The 18,617-nt window shown below is 48.4% G+C and overlaps 1 long non-coding RNA gene across 3 annotated transcripts in view; it reads right to left on the bottom strand.

Annotated features, from left to right (window-relative positions):
• LOC144294203 (uncharacterized) overlaps positions 1-18,108 on the bottom strand; it is a 112,634-nt gene extending 94,526 nt beyond the window's left edge. For 2 of the 3 annotated variants that reach the window (XR_013361663.1, XR_013361664.1), the window contains exons 1-2: positions 13,483-13,542; positions 8,854-8,912 (exon numbers count right to left, since the gene is read on the bottom strand). This is a non-coding gene — a long non-coding RNA (uncharacterized LOC144294203). Of the gene's footprint in view, positions 1-8,853; positions 8,913-13,482; positions 13,543-17,810 lie in introns of those variants that run through there. The other variant, XR_013361665.1, reaches the window with a different exon arrangement.
• Positions 18,109-18,617: the final 509 nt, after the last annotated feature.

The raw sequence follows: 18,617 nt of genomic DNA, 5'->3' as shown, positions 1-18,617 counted from the left end.
GTTTGGAATGTAATGCCATCTTCAGGGCCACAGTCCACTGGGGCTTTGCGGCCATTTCTCCTCTAGGATTAGTTCTCTTCCACATGAGGTTATTGGTAGGTCAGCTACTATCTACAGCAGGTGGAGACAGTGCCCACATCAGCCCTCCCACCTGACTATGGTCACTGCAGTAAAGGCTCTCCACATGCTGGGCAGCATGGCTCAGGCATGGGATGATAGGACGATGACACAGCCCAGGGTGGACATGCCCCAGTTCAACCTGCCTAGCAGCAGTGTGGCAGCACTAAGATGGGAAAATTCACGACAGCGTTGGAATGAGGAAAGCAGATGGCGGCCGGTGGCCCTCCTAGGCATTTGCAATACCCCCAACTGATCAGTCTAGGCAGGCAAGGCAGGTACTTACCTCTGCCCCTCCCTCTTCTCCTCCTACCCCACGCTAACATACCCTCCACAAGTGCAGTTCCTCCAGCCAGTCTTGCTCCCTCAGCCCGTCTGCCTCCTCACAGGTCCACAGAGAGTCCCTCAGGGTCTCATACCTTCTTCCTCCTCCACTAAGACTGGGTTCTGGAAGCTTCTTCAACCTCCCCACCACCAACACCCATGGGCAAGGTCCTCTGTGCCCTGGACCAGCTCCCTCTCACAATTTCTCTCTTCCTTGATGTGCCCTTCTCCCTATGGGAATGGGTGCAGAGCCAGCATCCTTCATCAACATGCACTTGTCCAGAGGAGGGGCCTGGCTGTCCCCACAGTCTCTGAGGGATCTCCAGGAAAGGAAGGCTCAGTGCCCCTTGAGGCTACCCCCAAAGCAGCAGCCCCAGAAAGGGGCTTACTAGGTATAGCCAGGAGTTGCACAAAACAGAGCTGCTGTGCATGCTGAACCATACTTCACAACTTGTTCTGGCAGGTCAACAAAGCTGGGGACTGGGGCACACAGTGAGAGAGGGCAAGAGCAGGGGGTTACTTCCACCCCACGCTACAAAGACTTGCCAGCTATGCCTCAACATTCTTGTTCTTTCAAAGAAGAAGGACGTGGAAGAATTTCCAAAAGTATCAGCAAAGTGCTAGGAGGCTGCTCGGAGAAGGCAAGTATGGGTGAGCAGCTTGATGGGGAGGGAGGGAAGGATGAGGGACTGGCAGGAAGGAACACAGTTCACCAGGGGGAAAACAGCGCACATGTGCATCTGTGTGCATGTGTGCACACATGTGTGCGTGTGTGTGCAGCATGTTGGGTGGAAGCAGTGAGAAGAGCAGAGGCTGCAGGCTAGGAGGCCTAAGATGAACGCCCAGCACATCCACAGTCAGGGGAAAAGCAAAAGCCTGGGTCACTGCCAAGAGCATCCAGTCAAGGGCACTAAAAATGTCACAGGCACCTCAGTAGGGGTGTGTGATACAGAGAGAGCCCTTGCAAAGGCCTTGTCCTGGGAGCTGAGGGACAGGTAGTGACGGGCTGTGGCTCCTGCCTACAGGATGGAGCTACAGGGTGGAAGCAGGCCCTGGGGGCACTCAAATATGAGCCAGGGCAGATGAGGAAACAGAGCTAAGGACTAGAGAGGTGGGAGAAGATGCGGGGTGGCGATCTTAGGAATGAGCAGTTTAGCCACAGGCATCAAGAGAAGCTTGCGGGCACCCAGTGAAGCAGGCCTTGAGGGTCATCAGATCAGCAAACACAGAGGGGAGGGCAGAAGAGCAGATGATGTACAGGGGCTGCCGGGTACAGAAGCCCTGTCAGTGGCCCAGAAGGACAGGGGGCAGTGAAGGCAGGGCTGGGCAGATGATGGAGACACAACCGGCCTGTCCCCAAGCCTGGAAGGATGACTGGAGGGAAGAGCAATCCAAGGAGCCCTTTAACTCAGCCTGGGCAGGAGATAGGCCTGAATGACGTCAGCATCAGAGTGGCTGGAGAGACAGAACACTGCAAGGGACCATGGCAGTGGAGGTGGCAGGGCTCAGGGACCACACTGGACCCTGGGAGGAGGAGCTGCTGAGATTATACACGACCCCAAATTCCTGGAGAGCAGGGTGGGAAGGGCACACCACTTCACCTACACCCAAGGACACGTCCCACAGGTGCTAGAAGACTGTCTAGAGCAGTCATTGCCTAGACATAGCCCCAGGGCTCATTCGGCAGAGCAGAAGTGAGGAGGCTGCCAAGAGGCAGCCAAGAGGATGAGGCCAAGGACACTGGCCTAGGAGGGCCTGACTCACAGCAGGTACCCAACAAGTGTGCACAAGCTAAGTGGGGAAATGGGGTGGCGGCCTCCCAGAGCAAACTCCTATTGACGTAGCCAGATGCAGGCTGTCGCAGATGCAGCGTCCAAACCCCACCCCAAGAGATTCTGATTCAGTCTGAGTCGGGGCCTGGCATAAGCAGGTTTTGAAAATCCCCTAACCACGAAGACAGAATTGAGAGAACTGAAAGAAATGTTCTAATTCAGTATTTTTGTAAACAATCTCCTAGGTGATTGTGAGGTAGGGCCAGTTTGGAAGATCTTTGACCAAGGGGGAGATGATGAGCTCTAGGCTGTGAACTTCTGAGGACATTGCTGCCTTACCCACCTGCCCCCACCCTGGTGTCTGTCTCTCCCCATAAAAGCTTCCCGTGGTACTGGGCTGCACAGAGTCACCCTGGGCAGACACAAAGGGAATGGTCACAACTGCAAAGCAGCCTTTACCCCTCTCTCATCCCCCACATATCTATTGGTAAAGTCTTAGGATGGTGGGAGTTGAAGACCCCAAGCTCCATCAAGAAAAACTCTACTAGCCCAGTGACTCTTACATCCTGGAACAGACTCTGAAAATGTCAGTCAATTCAGTCAGAACACCCTCTACATTGATGGCGGAAGCTTTAGCTGGTTTCAGTAAGAGGCCTGTGCCTGTGGGATCAACGAGTTGTCCTCATTTCTCAGTCAGTCCTACCTTGATGGAAGGGGTCTAAGCTTCCTTTTTAAGCACACTTGAGGTAAGTTCTTCAGACCCAGGAGTCCACATGTCAGTCAGATGGTGAAGCCCTAACCATGTGCAGCAGGGTAGAGTGACCACAAAGAAGTGACAGAAGGACCTTGTGAAAGGGCAAATCCAGACTTTTGTCCCTAAGCCCCTTCTTTCAAAGCCAGAATTCTCCCTGAGAGCCCCTCAGGTGGACACCCAAACCCAAACAAATGAGCCAGGATCTGGGTAGGTTCTGACAACTGAAGCTAAGTGCCCAGTTGGGGACTGAGTCTCGGAGCAGCAACAATAGTCAAACTCATGGAAGCAAAGAATAGAATGGTGGTTGCCAGGGGCTGGGGGAGGGGGTATGGAGAGTTGCTAATCAACGGGTATAAAATTTCAGTTATGCAAGACGAATACATTCTATAGATGTGCTGTACAACATTATGCCTATAGATAACAAGACTAGATTGTATACTTAAAAATCTTTTAAGAGGGTAGGCCTCATTCTAAGTGTTCCTACCACATTAAAATTTAAAGAGAGAGAGAGAGCAATGACAATATCATACACTGTGTCCTGATTGAAAGCATTTGGTTCTATTTAAAACTGTAAAAACAAGAATGCACCAGGAGCCACCATGAGTTGCAGGGCCCACCATGCAGAGAACACCATGGTTGGTGCCGACCCATCTCTGGTTTCTGTAGCGTGTGCTGCCTTTCTTTAGCTCACGTTATCCATGAAGGGGACTTCATGGCAAGCCTGACTCACTTCCCTGATGCTTTGAGGCAATGCCATCTCGCACATAGTCACCAGCTTCATGTGGCTTTTTAAACTCTTAGTTAAAATTAAATAAGATTTCAGAAATTCAGTTTTTCAGTCACACTAGCTACATTTCAAGTGCTCGGCTGCTGCACGTGGCTAGCGGTGCTATATTGGACAGCGCAGATACAGAGCATTTCTGTCATTGCAGAGCTAGGTGTCACTGGACAATGCTGCTCAAGATGTAGGCTCTAGGAGAAACCTGGTCAGCCTCATGTTTGGATCTAGGAAAACTAAGATTGTTTAGTCATCGTGGCCACCACTAGCAGCATCCCTAGACTACTACACAAGAAAAAAAAAAAAAGAAGAAGAAAACCTGGAATCTGGCCAGTTTTCCTACATTTACTAACATATCCAAAGAAACAGCAGAAATTGTTATCTCTCTAAATGTTCACCTTGTGCTGTTTTAGCTTTTATCTAAATTTTTCAATTTAAGTCCTTGCCTAGAAAATGTTTGTCTGCCTGCTATAACCAGCACCCCAGTTCTGCAAACACTTGGCTAAGACACATCTCCTAAAGGGTGTTCATGAAGGCCTGAGTTAGAACTTTGTCTAGGCTGAAAATTCATGCTCCCCCAAATCACTTTTAGAGCTTAACAATATGGGTCTATCACAGGTTTCATATTTTAAAGTTTTACCTTGAATGTTAGCTTTTATTTTAACAAGGGAGAAAAATGATCTCGAAGAACTTATGGGAAGATCTGGGTGTTTGCAGGGATTTACGGAAGAGCACAGCAACAAAATGAAGATTCTGAAAGGGTATGGTTACCTTGCTGGAGAATAACACTGCTAGGACACTGGGTTTTCAAATTCTTGATGTAGGTACATAATTCACAGACTGGGGTATGCCCTCTGCTTGGCTGAGACAAAGTCAAGTCCATCGGACAATGGATCTGCATGTTCACAGTTGTCTGTGTGAGCAAAGCATGGTCACCAGCGGAACAAAGTGCAGCAAGATGAAGAGATTTAACCTGAAAATAGGCTAACTGGTTTCACTTGATTTTTTTATTTTTAAAAATGAGACTTAAAGCTCCTATCCCCAACACACACACAGACGCTCTCCAAAACCAGAACAAACCAAAAAGTCTACCACATAGTATTTTCACCAAACTTCTATATGACCATGGTGGGTCTGCCTATCAATAGATGATTTCTCTCACCACGTTGTATTTCAAACAAAAACTAAGCTTGGAAATCGTCAAGTCTATTTCCTTTAATGTTAGGACATTTGCTTATGCCTATTTCTCAGTATTAGGTTTGAATTAAACTGGAATGGTTTAGGCTCCTTGAAATGGCATAAGCACTTAACTATTAATAAATATAACAATATGCATATGTTATAAATTCATACAATGTACATATATTATTAATATATCAATAAGCACAAAAAGTCATTGGCTGACTGTGACCCCAGCTAATCCCCTTAAGAATACGAATTCTTAAGAGGCACATGGGAGTTTAATAAAGGTTTGCTCTGTGTCACAGAGTTTCTTTTAGTGACACTAACTTACATAGAGCTTGGAAGGTACATGCCCTAAGCAAACTGCCTGTTGATTTTCTGTTGGCATGAGCAGTTACACCTGAAAATAAACTTTTTATTAAATGTGAAGCTAGATCTACTAAAAGTAGTATATGTCAAACTATTTCACCGATAACTGAATTAGTACATGGTAATTTTTCTTTATTTTGCCTGAATGTGTTTTTATTAAAGTGAAAAAAATCAATTTTTAAAAAGCATATTATTACCCTTAATCCATTACCTATTACTGAAATCATTGTTGGAAGAAAAAATAGTCCCACTGCTGTTCTTCTATTAAATGAATGTAACTTTATGCTGCATCAAAGGGAAAAGAGCTTAGACTCCGGTTTCTGAAAATATAGCAGTTACAAGAAAAAAAAAAAAATACAGGAGTTAAAGCTACTTCCAAATTTCCATTTAGCATATATAAAATATTAAACCTCAGAAATCATAATGTCCATTTCTGCAAAACAGCTGCAAATGTGACTGTGTTTTGGAAATTTATAGTAAATAAAGATTTGAAACAATTCAAAAGCTTTACTGAGAACCAGGTGAGTATACTGAAGTTATTTTTAATTCTACTGAAGAGATCTATATGTGCTTACATTTGTTCTGCCTTTAAATATTCTCACTGTAGGATGTTAAGGACTGGTTAGAAAGCAATCTATTGAAACTAGATATTTATATCACCAAACTGAGTATTATATTACCAACATATAATCTTTAGTGTCTCTTCACCAGAAAATAGTTCATAGAACTTCTACCTTAGGTCCTATTAATTTTTCTCCCTTCATTTAATTAAAATAAATTTGTAAAACTGTCCAAACTTAAGACAACAGCAAGGCCTGTAAATGCAGTTTTCAGACTCAAATTTCTCTGGGAAATGTTTTCTTTCCAGTTTTCTTCTCCCCAGGATTTAATTTGGTGACATCCAATAAGTCCCAGTTTTGACATTTGCAGACATACATTTCTCTGTAGGTTAAAAGTAATGAAGTTTATGCAAATAGTTAATTCCCGAGTTTAAGGTTCTCATATAACCTCAATTTTGCTAAAATCTCAATGCATAATTCCCCAAGCTTAAACTATCAAATTTGATTGCCTCTTTTTGTGCAAAAAAACACGTATGACAAATAGTTCCGAATCGTTACAAAACTAGTATATACATAAGGGAATATATAGATAAAAGATTTTACTTCTAAAAAAATAGAACTAAAATGCATAGGTCTCCTATATTCACATACTATTAAGCCTCTGCAACTGGCTAGGTCTCAGATAACCCCATTTTCTCAGCAAAATTTGCATTGTCTTAACTGCTAACTGGAAACCTTAAAAAATAAATCAAAAGCACTTTAATGAAATAGATAAGACCAAGCAAAAGTTCTTGAAACACTACGGAAGAGTAGACATGATCAGGGCCTGATGTCATGTCTTTTATGCTTTGATAGCCTCACTTGTCCTGTTTCACCCATTTTTTGTGATAAGTAGTAGATTCTTCTGGTTATCTGATATGACCTGAGATTTTTTTTAAAAACTCTGTCACAGCACACTTTTAAAATTCTTGAAAACTGCTCAGGACTGGAAGAGACATTTGTGTAGAGAGTGATTTGATTTTTGCCATAAAAAAAAAAAAATTAAAAAAAAAAACCACCCAATAATTAAAACCCGATAAGCAAAGAGCCCATTGACTTTATTCACTTATAGGAGACAAAGAACTCCTGATGGAAGCTAGGTTCACCCCAGCCAGTGGAAGAGTATAATGGATCCCACTATCCTGGGATAAAGCAGGATTACAGCTGCTACAAAACTCCGCGTTCCCTCTGTGGCCAGATTCCACCCAGACAGCAAGCAGTCAGGAAGTTAGCTCTATGTCAACTACAGAAAGTAACCAAAAATATCACTTTCTCGGAACTACATACCATCATAATCACTGCTCTATCATGAAATAGATTTTAGTGAATTGCACATAAAACAATAAAATTGAGATTTCTTTACTTATCATTATTCACTGGAAAATTTTAAAGGGAAAAAAAAGATTTAGTTTTCCTAACGCACGGGTAACTTCTCTGCTTGGTTGTTCTTAAGAATAATTTATGTAAAGCAGGCTTTTCTCTAAATATACTGTGCTCTCCCATATACACATTGAAAATGATATTTGCATACAGTGAGTGTATGCACTGATACACACATGGTAAAAACTTAAAAAATATGGACTGCATAAATCAGTTGCTGATTTTAAATATACACCAACTTAAACAGATTTGTTTGCAATTTCTGAATTCCTCAGGTAGAAAAGATCTTTCTTGCTGGCTGTGGTTCTAGAAGATGTTTATACTCTATAGAGTGTACAAAAATGCTTCCCCATATAAACAAAGAAAGAAAGCTTCCAAGATCTTGGTATTCTAACCTTGCCTCTGCTATTAAAAATCTACCCGTTGAATGTGATGGAGAACGGTATAGTCTGTCATGCTACAGTAAACATGATATTTCGTGTGCTGCCCAAGACATTTTTTCTCATGAATATAAGTCGCCTGCCATTTAAGATTTTTTTCCCCAATTGACACCCCATTATGTATATTCAGTCAAGCTCAAACAAGATTTCAAGTGATCAATATACTATTTGTGCTGAAAAGTCTATTAGCAGCTCTAGCAATAAACTCTGCAGTGAAACAAAAATGGAGAGATATTTAGTGAATGGAATTACATGGAAATCCATGTTCTGGGCAAAGGGACAGAGACAGGAAGGCAAAAAAGCAAGGGGAAGAAAAGGTAGGGCAGATGGGTTTCCTAATAAAAATTAGCTTTCTAGGGCCTGAAAAAATATCTTAAATTTCATGTTGAGGTCTCTAAGAAAGCAGGGAAGGGTCTATCCCAGCACGGAGTCCTTTTCTGAGAACATATAGCTCCCTCTGTAAAGAGCTGTACTTGGAAGTACTTGATATCCGCAAAGTGGAAAAGGTAGACTGACCCTGGGAAATCTGCAAAATCCTGCACCATCCAGTGTCTCCGTGTGAAACAGCAATGGCCTCCTACAGATTTTGACTCTTCCTGTTTTATAAATGAAATTTACCAAATTCCTATAGTATGACCTTACCAGCAGAGCTAAAGAAGTGTATATGAGTCAATGTATATGGTAGGAAAGGGAGCTTGACAGTAGCCATAGAATTTCATCTGGCCACAAAAGAACTCTAGTCCTGAGGCTAGATGCGTGTCCATACTGGAATCCGTCTGCTTGAGCTGGGAGATTAGAATAGGCAGGGCCACCCAGAAAGATGTGACATCTGGGGAAGTGTCAATTCAAGCATCATCCAGACACCAAAGATTCATATTCTATTACCAGAAAAATTATAAGGTTGGGGAGGGTAGGGGAGAATGGCATTCCATGGCTGTGATGGCAATGTGGTAACTAACGTCGCTACCTTGCTGCATGGTGAACAACCGGTCTAAGCTAGGCACCCCTTCCCCCAACCCAAGGAAGTGGTATCTTACTTACGAGGCTAATGTCTTGGGCAGAAGGGACAAAAATAAGAAACTGTTTTGCATGGAGCTCCAGAATTACTGATATTTCATTATTGGGTTGTTTAACTTACATTTTGAACCACTCTCAGGCAGAAGAGCCGAGTCACCATCCACTATTTCAAAGGAAGACCTGTAAGATGAAAATATTTAGATCAGTAGCAGTCTGGATAGTTTCCAAATTCCATAAGTAGCAAAGAAGATTTATAGAAATTTGACCAAAAGAGATGTATCCTGAGCTACACTGGGACAAAAGTTATTTCTCATGGTATTTTTAGTTCTAAAACCTAGAGCATGAATACTTTTAAATCAGCAACCTAAAAGACACATTGCAAAAATTATACTTTACATATAATATAAACTACTGCATTTGTTCACTGCCTCTTCTTGAGGCTTGTAAGTACGAAGATACCCAACAGAAGGATTAAACACAGAAGGATCAAAACCCAACATCCACCAGAAAAGAAATAAAGACGCTCCCCACTACCCCAAGTCTACTCAAAATAAATAACTGAATGATCCTAAATAGCAATTCTAATTTGTGTAGGATGCATGCATAGGTGGCAAAATGTGTGTTCTTTAATTTTGCAGAGATATATGGTGCAAGTATGTAATGTCACATGATTTTTAAGAAGTAGCAATTTCCAAATGATTTATTTTACTTTTTTAAAAAAGATTTTTATTTATTTATTTGAGAAAGCATGAGAGAGATCACAGAGGGAGAGGGAGAAGCAGACTCTCTGCTGAGCAGAAAGCCTGACCCTGGGCTCCATTCCAGGACCCCAAGATCATGAGCTGAACCAAAGGCAGATGCTTAACCAACTGAGCCACCGCAGGTGCTCCTCAAATGGTTTTTAATTTTTTTTTTAAGATTTTATTTATTTATTCATGAGAGACACACAGACACACACACACACAGAGAGAGAGAGAGAGAGAAAGAGAGAGAGAGAGAGAGAGAGAGAGAGAGGCAGAGACACAGGCAGAAGGAGAAGCAGGCTCCGTGCCGGGAGCCTGACATGGGACTCGATCCCAGGTCTCCAGGATCACACCCTGGGCTGAAGGCGGTGCTAAACCTCTGAGCTACCTGGGCTGTTCCCAAATGGTTTTTAAAAGGCAACTTCCTACTAACACTTAACCCAACCCAATACTCCCACACTGAGAAATATATCAATATATTAATTAACTTTAAAATACATAAATCTGCTGATATTACTGATATTACTAATCTTACAACTCACTATAATAAGATTAGCATTGTGAGTTTTCTTCAATTTCCTTGCAAATATGTGTAACCTGACATTGTCAAATGGAAAATAGGTAGATTCCTGGAGGCCAACTCTAAAGGAAGTCAGACATCAGATGTTCTTCTTCATCCTGCAAAGCTCTCTAGGGTCCGACAAAAGCTTAGATGAAATACCATCTCCTACAGTAAAAAATGAGATTTGTTGGCAGGCTAAAGCAGCCCAGGTGTTTATTCAGCCAGCGCATTCACTTCACTGGGAGGTGGGTGTTCTGGAATGCTCTTCATGCAATGCTGTGTACATATTTACTGTCAGAACTCAAGGAAATACTGTTCTGGAACCTTCTCACAATGCAATTAACTGTGCAAGTGGGCAGAGTTAACTTCCACAAAATAATCACTGCAAATCTTAGGAAAAGACCCTTTTTGAAAACAGGATGCCAGGATACTGGTGTCTAAGCAAAGCTCTGGAGGCATCCTACCAATTTGATTCTTGAGGCTGAAGCTGAGATCTATTTTGATTTCAGAATGACCCACAATCATAGGCAGTTTATCTGATTGTGTGTTCCAAGTGAAACCCCAAAGCCTTCTAGGTGCTAGGATTTGTAGGTGTGGTTTGTGGATTTTAAAGACAGGAGAGATAGTATAAGAAAAAAGGAAAAATAAAAAACAGGAGGTAGTGTTAGCAGATTTGAACCTATATTGGTTCTCAAGAGAACATACAATTTTTACCTAGAGTCTCACTTCGTTCTGGAATAACTGTTAAAATACTGTTAACTGGTTACTGCTTCTACACTAGTAGTACATTACTTCACTCTAGCCATCAGGGGAAAAGTATTATTTTCTATTTTTTAAATAATTTATTTGTCTTAAAAAATGAATGGTGACATCAAGTAGGCATCCTTTTGAGTTGTTTTTAAAAAAAGGAAAGAAAAAAGTCTTGGTATCTCTCTTCGTCATGGTCAGACCCGCTATCTGCAATAGACAATGCAGATAAGCATGGCTATAATAATAATGATGATTTGTGAATTTATACAGATTTGTCTCTTTCTTCAGAGCAACTCAAAACATTTTCTTTCCCATAGTATTTAAAATAAGATTTGAAATCTCCTTGTCTTGTTGCAGAAATGCCTTGCCTTCTCCTAATCTGACGTGACATGACTGGGTTCTGATTGAAGGACCAAGCAGTAGAAGGTAAGCTCATTCACATCTTTCTTGCTCCACTTATGCATGTCTGTTGTGAGATGCCAGGTGTTTGTCTATTCTGCAAGCAGGTTTATTGCCTGAAAATGAGCTCCCTCTTTCTGAAAAACTTACTTTTGTAAATAAATTGTATTAAAAATATCAGAGCAAAAAAAAATAAAAAAATAACTTTTTGGCTTTACCAAATGCTTTGACATTTGTCCTTCCAATCATGTCTTTTAGCTCCAGGATCTTAAAATTTGGAAGCAGCTCCCACCTCATATCGCTTTTCTATCAAAATCAACCCCTGAAAGTTAAATGGATATTTAACAAGCTGTCAGGTGAAACAGAATAACACTGTGCTTTTCAAGACCCACCTACGGATTAAAGGCTACCCTTCACAATTTTAGTAATCATTTAAGTAAATGTAACACCCAAGCCTAGAAACTGCCTCTCTCTGCACCACTGCAATTCTTGAAATCCTTTCCTGGCCTTTCATGCAGATGCTCAGAAACAGGGTGGGGCTCCTAGTCTTGCATGCAATGTTAAGGGAGTCTATGCTGCAAAGAAAACTCAATTAATCGTTCATATTCCCGTTTTTCAGTATCTTTCACAAATACCTTGGAAATAATCATATTTAGGAGTGCCATTATTTCTCATGTTAAGATTTAGATTAAAATATTTATATCAAACTAAATGTTAACTGCATGAGCATGGATGACAGGTATTGAAATGAAGGTGACAAGTCAAGGAATCGGGAAAAACCTCCCTGAAGAAAAGAAGGGAAGAGGAAATGGACTTCTGTTTATGGATGGCTGCAGGAGCTTTCTCTTTCTTTTATTACTATTATTGTTTTTTTATTGAGGGGGGGCCAGCAGGTACAGTTCTTTCAGAGTCTACAAGTAAAATCCAACCCTGTAAGCCATTCTGGTTCCCTTATGAGTCAGCAGGCCACTGAGCAGTTCAGACAGTGCAGCCTAGAGTAAATGGACAAGAGCTGTCTTTGGACACACCCATTTTACTAATCCTGACTCTGATTTTTTTTTTTTAATTATCTTTATGTTACTTGGTGTCTGACCTCAGAACTTGCATCAAAAACTGCAGCCGTTCACCTCCACCAAAGACTCAGGCCCCAATGTGGAAGCACTCTCCTTCAGCCCTTTTACTGACTAGCACAATTGGATTAGGGCTTATCCCTCCATGGGCAACTCCTGTTCCTTTTTCTCTCTAGTCTGCATGTTATCAGCTTGACATTCCCTTCAGTGGCATATGACAAATCAAATTGCCCATCATTGCACTCATCAAAGGAGGATGTTTTCTATTTCCGAGGACTGTTTCCTCCACTCCATTCACAATCATGGACACATCAAAAAAAAAAAAAAAAAAAAAGGCTTGGGTTTTCTTTTCTTCCCCCCCCCCGGGGGGGGGTGGTAGGAGATAATGAATGGATGCAACTCACACTAAAGAAAGAAAAGCAGCTGATACTCATAAAGCCAAGGGCAGAGTCTAAAAATGTGCATTTTAAACACCCAGTGCCTATACCTTAAATTTAAAGCATTCATCCAGAAAGGCAGATATTAGTAGCTTTGAAAAACTTTACCAAAAAAATAAAGTACATTATTTTTCACATCTTTTTGCATGATTCAGCACTTTTAATATTAATTTCTGCCAAGAAGTTAAAATGTAAAAGGAATATTTTCTGGGTGCCTGAAAATCTCACACATTCTTCATAAGCACCTGCACTTCTGCTATTATAAGGGCATATCAGAGATCCAGTGTGGGGTGGGAGGAAGTCAATGGTTTGCTGCCATATCATCTATCCAGTGACCACCTCAGAGCAGCGCAATTTCCCTCTCTGGCATCTAAGTGGCTTCTGGGGATGGAATGACCCACCGCAGAGACTTCGCCCTATCTTGGGCTCATCCTTCTAGCCAAGAGTCAGTCTCTCTCTCTCTCTCTCTCAAACACACACACACACAGGCACACTCGAATGCACCTGTCTAACCCTTCAGTTGCAGCTCCACGCTCCACCTGATAGGTCTTTTCAACCTTTGTCAAGTATCTCAAGACAAGAATTTCCCAAAGCCCTTCCCCCAAACCCAGGCTTTCCCGGGAGACCCCAGCCCGCTGGAGCAGCAAGAGGAGGCCGAGAGGGAGAGAAACCTCGGGCCCCCTCTGCAAACTTAACCTGCGCATCGCCGGGATCCGCGTCTGCGTCCGAGGACCCGTAAGTGCCCCCGCACCGTGCCCGCAGCATCCCACGCCCGTCCTGCACACTCACCTGCGGGGGGAGAGCGGCGCGCCGCCGGGGTCTAGCCCCCCGCAGCGACCTCCGCCGGCGGCGCCCTCCAGGGTGGCGGGGCCCGCGGGCCGGCTCCGGGCTGGGCGGCGGGACGCCGGGAGCCGCGGGAGGAGCGCGCCCGGGCGGGTCCGCGCCGAGCTCGAGCGAGCGGGCGAGCGGGGCGGGAGGGGCCATTTGTAACCGAGCAGACGCTACCACCGCCCCTTACTCGCGGGGGGCGGGGGCGGGCGGTCAGGTGACGGCGGCCCACCCTGCGCCGCCGAGCCGGGTGGTTCCTGCCCAGGAGGAGCCCCCTGGCGCGCTCTGATTGGAACTCCCGCAGCAGTGGCGGGGGAAGGGGGCACGTGACAGCCCGGCCCCGCGGCCCCGAGCGCCCCACCCCCGCTGGGCACCCCATCTTCCTGCTGGAAAAGCCGGGGGACACAGGGAGGGCGGGGGAGCTGGCGGGGTGCGGGAGAGCCTCCAGCCCCTTCAGCCCGGTCTCTGGGCGCTCCCGACCGCTGAACCCGGAGAGCGCGCGGGCCTTCGCGGTCCCCCTGCCCTGCCTGCGCTCGGCCGCGGTTCCCTCCCCCACGGCTCCGGGCGCGGGCACTCGGTGTAGACCACCGCCGCCACAAATGCCAGTGGCACTTCAGGAGTGTGTTTCTGGGTTTGGTTTGGTTCGGTTCGGTTCGGTTTTTCTCTCTGCACACCGGCACCTTGTGCCAGAGGGAACCCAAAGCGAAGCATTGCAGACCCCGCCCAATTCCGAGGCCCTGGAGGGCCCGGACCACGCCCGGGGAGGTCTGACGGCTCCGGGATCCCGGGGGACGGGGGGGCGCCTCGGGAGCTGCAAGGTTCCGACCCTCCCCTGGAAGCACGCCGCCGGGTGGAGGAGGGAGAGGCAGCCCTCGGGGTGCGCGTCCTGTTCCCCGTCTCCGGGAGCGTGTTACTGACGACAAAGGTCAAATAAAAACTATTAAGCTAGTGGTGCGGGCAGGGACGTTCCTCTGGTCGTGGAAAGCCCGGCTATGAACCAACCGTAGCGAGCACTGCTTCCCTCACGTGGGAGAGCGGAGCCGTACGAGACCCCCGTCCCCGAGCTGTGGTCCTGCAGTACGGACGGATTCCGCAGCCTCTTCCCCCACCCCCGGGGCCCTGCACCACCCCGGAAGGCAGGAATTCGGAGAAAATGCGGTGTCACGTTCGCCACTGTGCCCGCGGACGCGTCTGCGCCAGCTCCAGCTCCAGCAACACGTGGGGACCGCGAATCTGGGCATCTGCTCTCCACTTGGGTGGCTATGTGGATACACTTAGATGACTATTTATTATAACCAAATTGAAAGGAAAACTCTGTTTCTACACTAGATTCTCTCAAACTTTTGTGCAAGGTACTTTTGTACTCGGTTTGGGCGAGGACGCGAGTGAGGTCGCCGCGGAACTGTGCTGAGCCAAGGGGACCTCGGGGAGGAAGACGGGTCCCTGGGTGCCCCGGCCCGTCCCCCACTCCATCAGCTGGGCCACACGGCTGCCGCCCCCGAGAGCCTTTCCGACTAGACTGTGACTCAGTATGGAAGTCAGGGGCCCCTGACCCATAGGTACTAGGTTTCGCTGGGCGCGGGACAAGCACCGAGCAGGTTTACCCGAAAAGGGGGTCTAGCCACAAAGCTTCTGGCACAAACGCTGCATAGGGAACCTCTGAGGAAGCTGAGAATCTGACCAATGTAAACTGGGGGTGGGGGTGGGGGTGGGGGTGGGGGTGGGGGTGGGGGGGTGGAGAGAAACATCAGATGTAAAAAGAAACGTGTTCTCCCTAAGTCCCCGCCTCCAATTCCTCCAGCCGCAAAGGTTGAGGAAGTCTTATCAATAAAGTGTTAAATCCATCGGAAAGAAAAATGCTCGGTTATAAAAACAGCACCTCTTTAATAGGAAGGTGGTTAAGTTTTCCATTTCCAGGTGTTAATCTTGATGATGCCGCCGCTTTAAAAATAGGGGTTGATTGTGACAAGAGAATACCAGCACACAGAGCTCAGAATTTTCACAATTAAAAATAGTCTCCCCCTCCCGCCCCTGCACGCACCCCAGTCGCCTCCCCCAGCAAGGACTGGGGACCGGGGGGCTGTAGTCCGGGGTGGCGGCGGGGCCCCTTGATGCGGCACTGCCAGAGGAGGTAACTGCCAAGCGGATCTGGAGGAGATTCAGAGTTAAAATCCCTTCTCCGCCATGCAGATGCCACAGAAGCAGAGGCAGGCGACAAGCACTTTCTCAGAGCCTCGAGGAGATTTCTTTTTCTTTTTTTTTAACTTGAACTCTGGACCATCTTTGTACAGACCAATGCTTTGTCTTCCGGGAATTACTATGTGGCACATGCGTCTCTCTCTCTCTCTCTCTCTCTCTCTCTCACACACACACACACCACCCCGAGAGGTCGCCCCAAACGGTGGGTTTGGGGGGAAGGTGAGTGCACAGGTGCCTGGAACTTTCATGGGCTCTGCCCTTGACAACCAGAAAAGGGGGATGGCCACCGCGTAGCTGCTGCCTTGAGACAGGAAACTCGGAAAAGCCCCCTCTGGGCTGCTGGGAAGTAGGCAGTGGGGAGCTGCGGACCGAGCCCGGGGGGGGGAGGGGGGGCAGGAGCACGGCGGGGGGCAGGAGCAGCGGCGCCGGCCGCAGCCGAGTGCAGGGTGTCCGGAGGAGGACGCTGCCCGCGGGCGAGAGGGTTCTCGGGATTCCGAGTCCATCGTCTACCGGGTCAGCTCTGTTGAGGAAATGAACGCTGCCCGACCGGGAGACAGACGCGCACAGCAAGTGTCGGTGCAGGGCCGAGCCGCCCGCCTCGGGAGCCACGCGAGCTTGTCTGCACTGCGCTCGGCGGCGGCGTCAAGGGCGCCGGCGGCCGCCGCGACTTCGCCTTCAGCGTCCCCCGGTGGCACCGTCCGGGTTTGCGGAGCGAAAGCCGGGCGCAGAGCAACTTGATGTGGGTTTGGAGTTACCACGTCTTCGGACTGTGAAAAGCTGCCTCACGGGGGACTTGGGGACGGAGAGGTGAACAAAGCGAAAATCTTGTCTTTTTTTTTTTTTTTTTAACATAACATGAAGCTGGTAGAACCGACTTAGACTACTAGGAATTTGGAGGTGTTGGGGGTAGGATTTGGGAAGGGGTGAATGCTGGGTTTAGGACCACTGTGGGAAATGCCCAGTTCAAAGGATCGCCCGCTCTCCCGCTGCGCTCCCGGGAGGTCAGCCCGGCGGAGGCGCCTGCGCTCGCGGTCGCCTTCCCGCATTATGACACCTGCCCTCGCCCTGCAACTCCCACGGCCCCGCGGCCACAGCCCTCGCACGGGTTGGAGCCAGCAAAAGTCTCTGCGCGCCCGGTCCCTTTAAATGGTCCTCCCTTCCCTTTCAGCCCGAGGACACTGACGCGGGCGAGGACCGCAGTGCGGCCAGCGGCGGGGACCTCGCCGCCCCCCGCGCCTCCTCCGCGCGGGGCGCCAGGACCTCGCGGCTCCCCCCGCCCCCGCGCCCAGCCCCGCCTCAGCCGCGCGCCACCCCACCCTCCCCGCGGGGCCGCCCCCTCCGCGCCGCGCGCTCCCGGCGCCAACCGCGCCCGCGGCGGGGGAGGGCCGGCTCCGTGGGCCCGCGTGGGCGCGCGGGGGAAGGCAGCGCACACGACGGCCGCCTGCGACCGCACCGAGGCCCGCGGCTCGGGCCCGCCCACGTGGAGCCGCCGGTCCCGCCGGCCCCCGGCGCCAGCCTCCGGAGCTCGGCTGCGGACGCGGCTCCCTCGAAGCCCGCGGCGCGCCCGCCGGTCTCTGTCTATCCGTGTCTTTGCCCCGCGCCGGCTTTGGAAGCCCCTGGGCCCTCCGCCCTCACCCTCGGCCATCCCTGGACAAAGCCGCGGGGTTTCCCGCACCGGAGCCGGGGCGGTGGGGGTGGGGGTGGGGGTGGGGGTGGGGGGCGCCCCGCCCCGGCGGCGGGAGGAGACCCGCGCGGAGAGCGCCTCCAGGCGCAGGGCCCGGTGCTCTCCCCGCCTGCGGGGGCCGCGGGGGCCGCGGGGGCGCTGCAGCCTCCCCGCCCGCCGCTCCTCTGCGGCGGCGGCTCCCCCACACCCACACCCACACCCACACCCACACCCACGTGCCCCTCGTGTGCGCGCCCCCGGCCTGCGCCGCCGGGATTTCCGGGCGGCCCCGCCCTCCCCGGCCTCTACGCCGAGCTCCTGGCGTCCGAGTCTCCTCGGCGTGTCCGCTGCAGCGTCCGGGCCGGGCTGCTCCGCCAGCCTGCGGCCGCTTCCGAGACCGCGCCCCCCGCCGCCGTCCCGCGCTCACCTTTCCCTGCGGACGGGGGTTCGGTCCCTGCGCCCCGGCTGTTGGGCCGCCGCCCACCGCCTCCCCGGGATGCAGCGGGAGGGCGTTCCCGAGGCGCCAGCACCCTTCGGAAACCTTCAGCAGCCGGCCACCTTCCTTGACAGTAACAGCAGCTCCCCCTCTCCGTTCTTTCTCACGTTCGTACCAGCGCCCACCTACACACACAGACGCGCACGCACACCTGAATACCGCGAGGCCACGGCCGGGTCTCCCTCCGGAGCTCCCGATTCCAACCCCATGCTGCGCACACCACCGAGCTGACAGCAAGGTGCGGGAGTGTCGCTTGCGAGCTAGGTGCTTTCTTAAAATTTACGAAATAGCTTTCTGGCCTTGGACAATGCATTTTAAAAGGACTGTACATTTTTAATATAAAAATAAAGAACCCTAATAGTGGATGCTGCAGCAGGAACGCACGTTTAATATAATATTAAAGTATGTTAAGATGACTCACGTGCAGCTGTTCAGAAACAGTGCACAGAGATCTTGTCCACCCTTTACCCAGTTTTCCATTCATGGTAACAGTTCCCAAAACTACAGCACAATATCACAACCAGGGTATTGGCCTTGACCCATCAATATTATTTAGATTTCCCCAGCTTTACCTCTATGCACATATATTTAGTTCCATAGAATTTCATCAAATGTGTAGGTATTCACCACCACCCTCAAGATACAGAACTGCTCCATTACCACACAATTCCTCCTGTTGCCTTTTATAAACCACCATGCTTGGAGGGAAGGGACAAGCTGACAAGCCATTAACTTGTT

The sequence above is a fragment of the Canis aureus genome, chromosome 22, assembly GCF_053574225.1.
Source record: "Canis aureus isolate CA01 chromosome 22, VMU_Caureus_v.1.0, whole genome shotgun sequence".
Lineage (NCBI taxonomy): Eukaryota > Metazoa > Chordata > Mammalia > Carnivora > Canidae > Canis > Canis aureus.
This window is presented reverse-complemented; position numbering and strand designations above follow the sequence as displayed.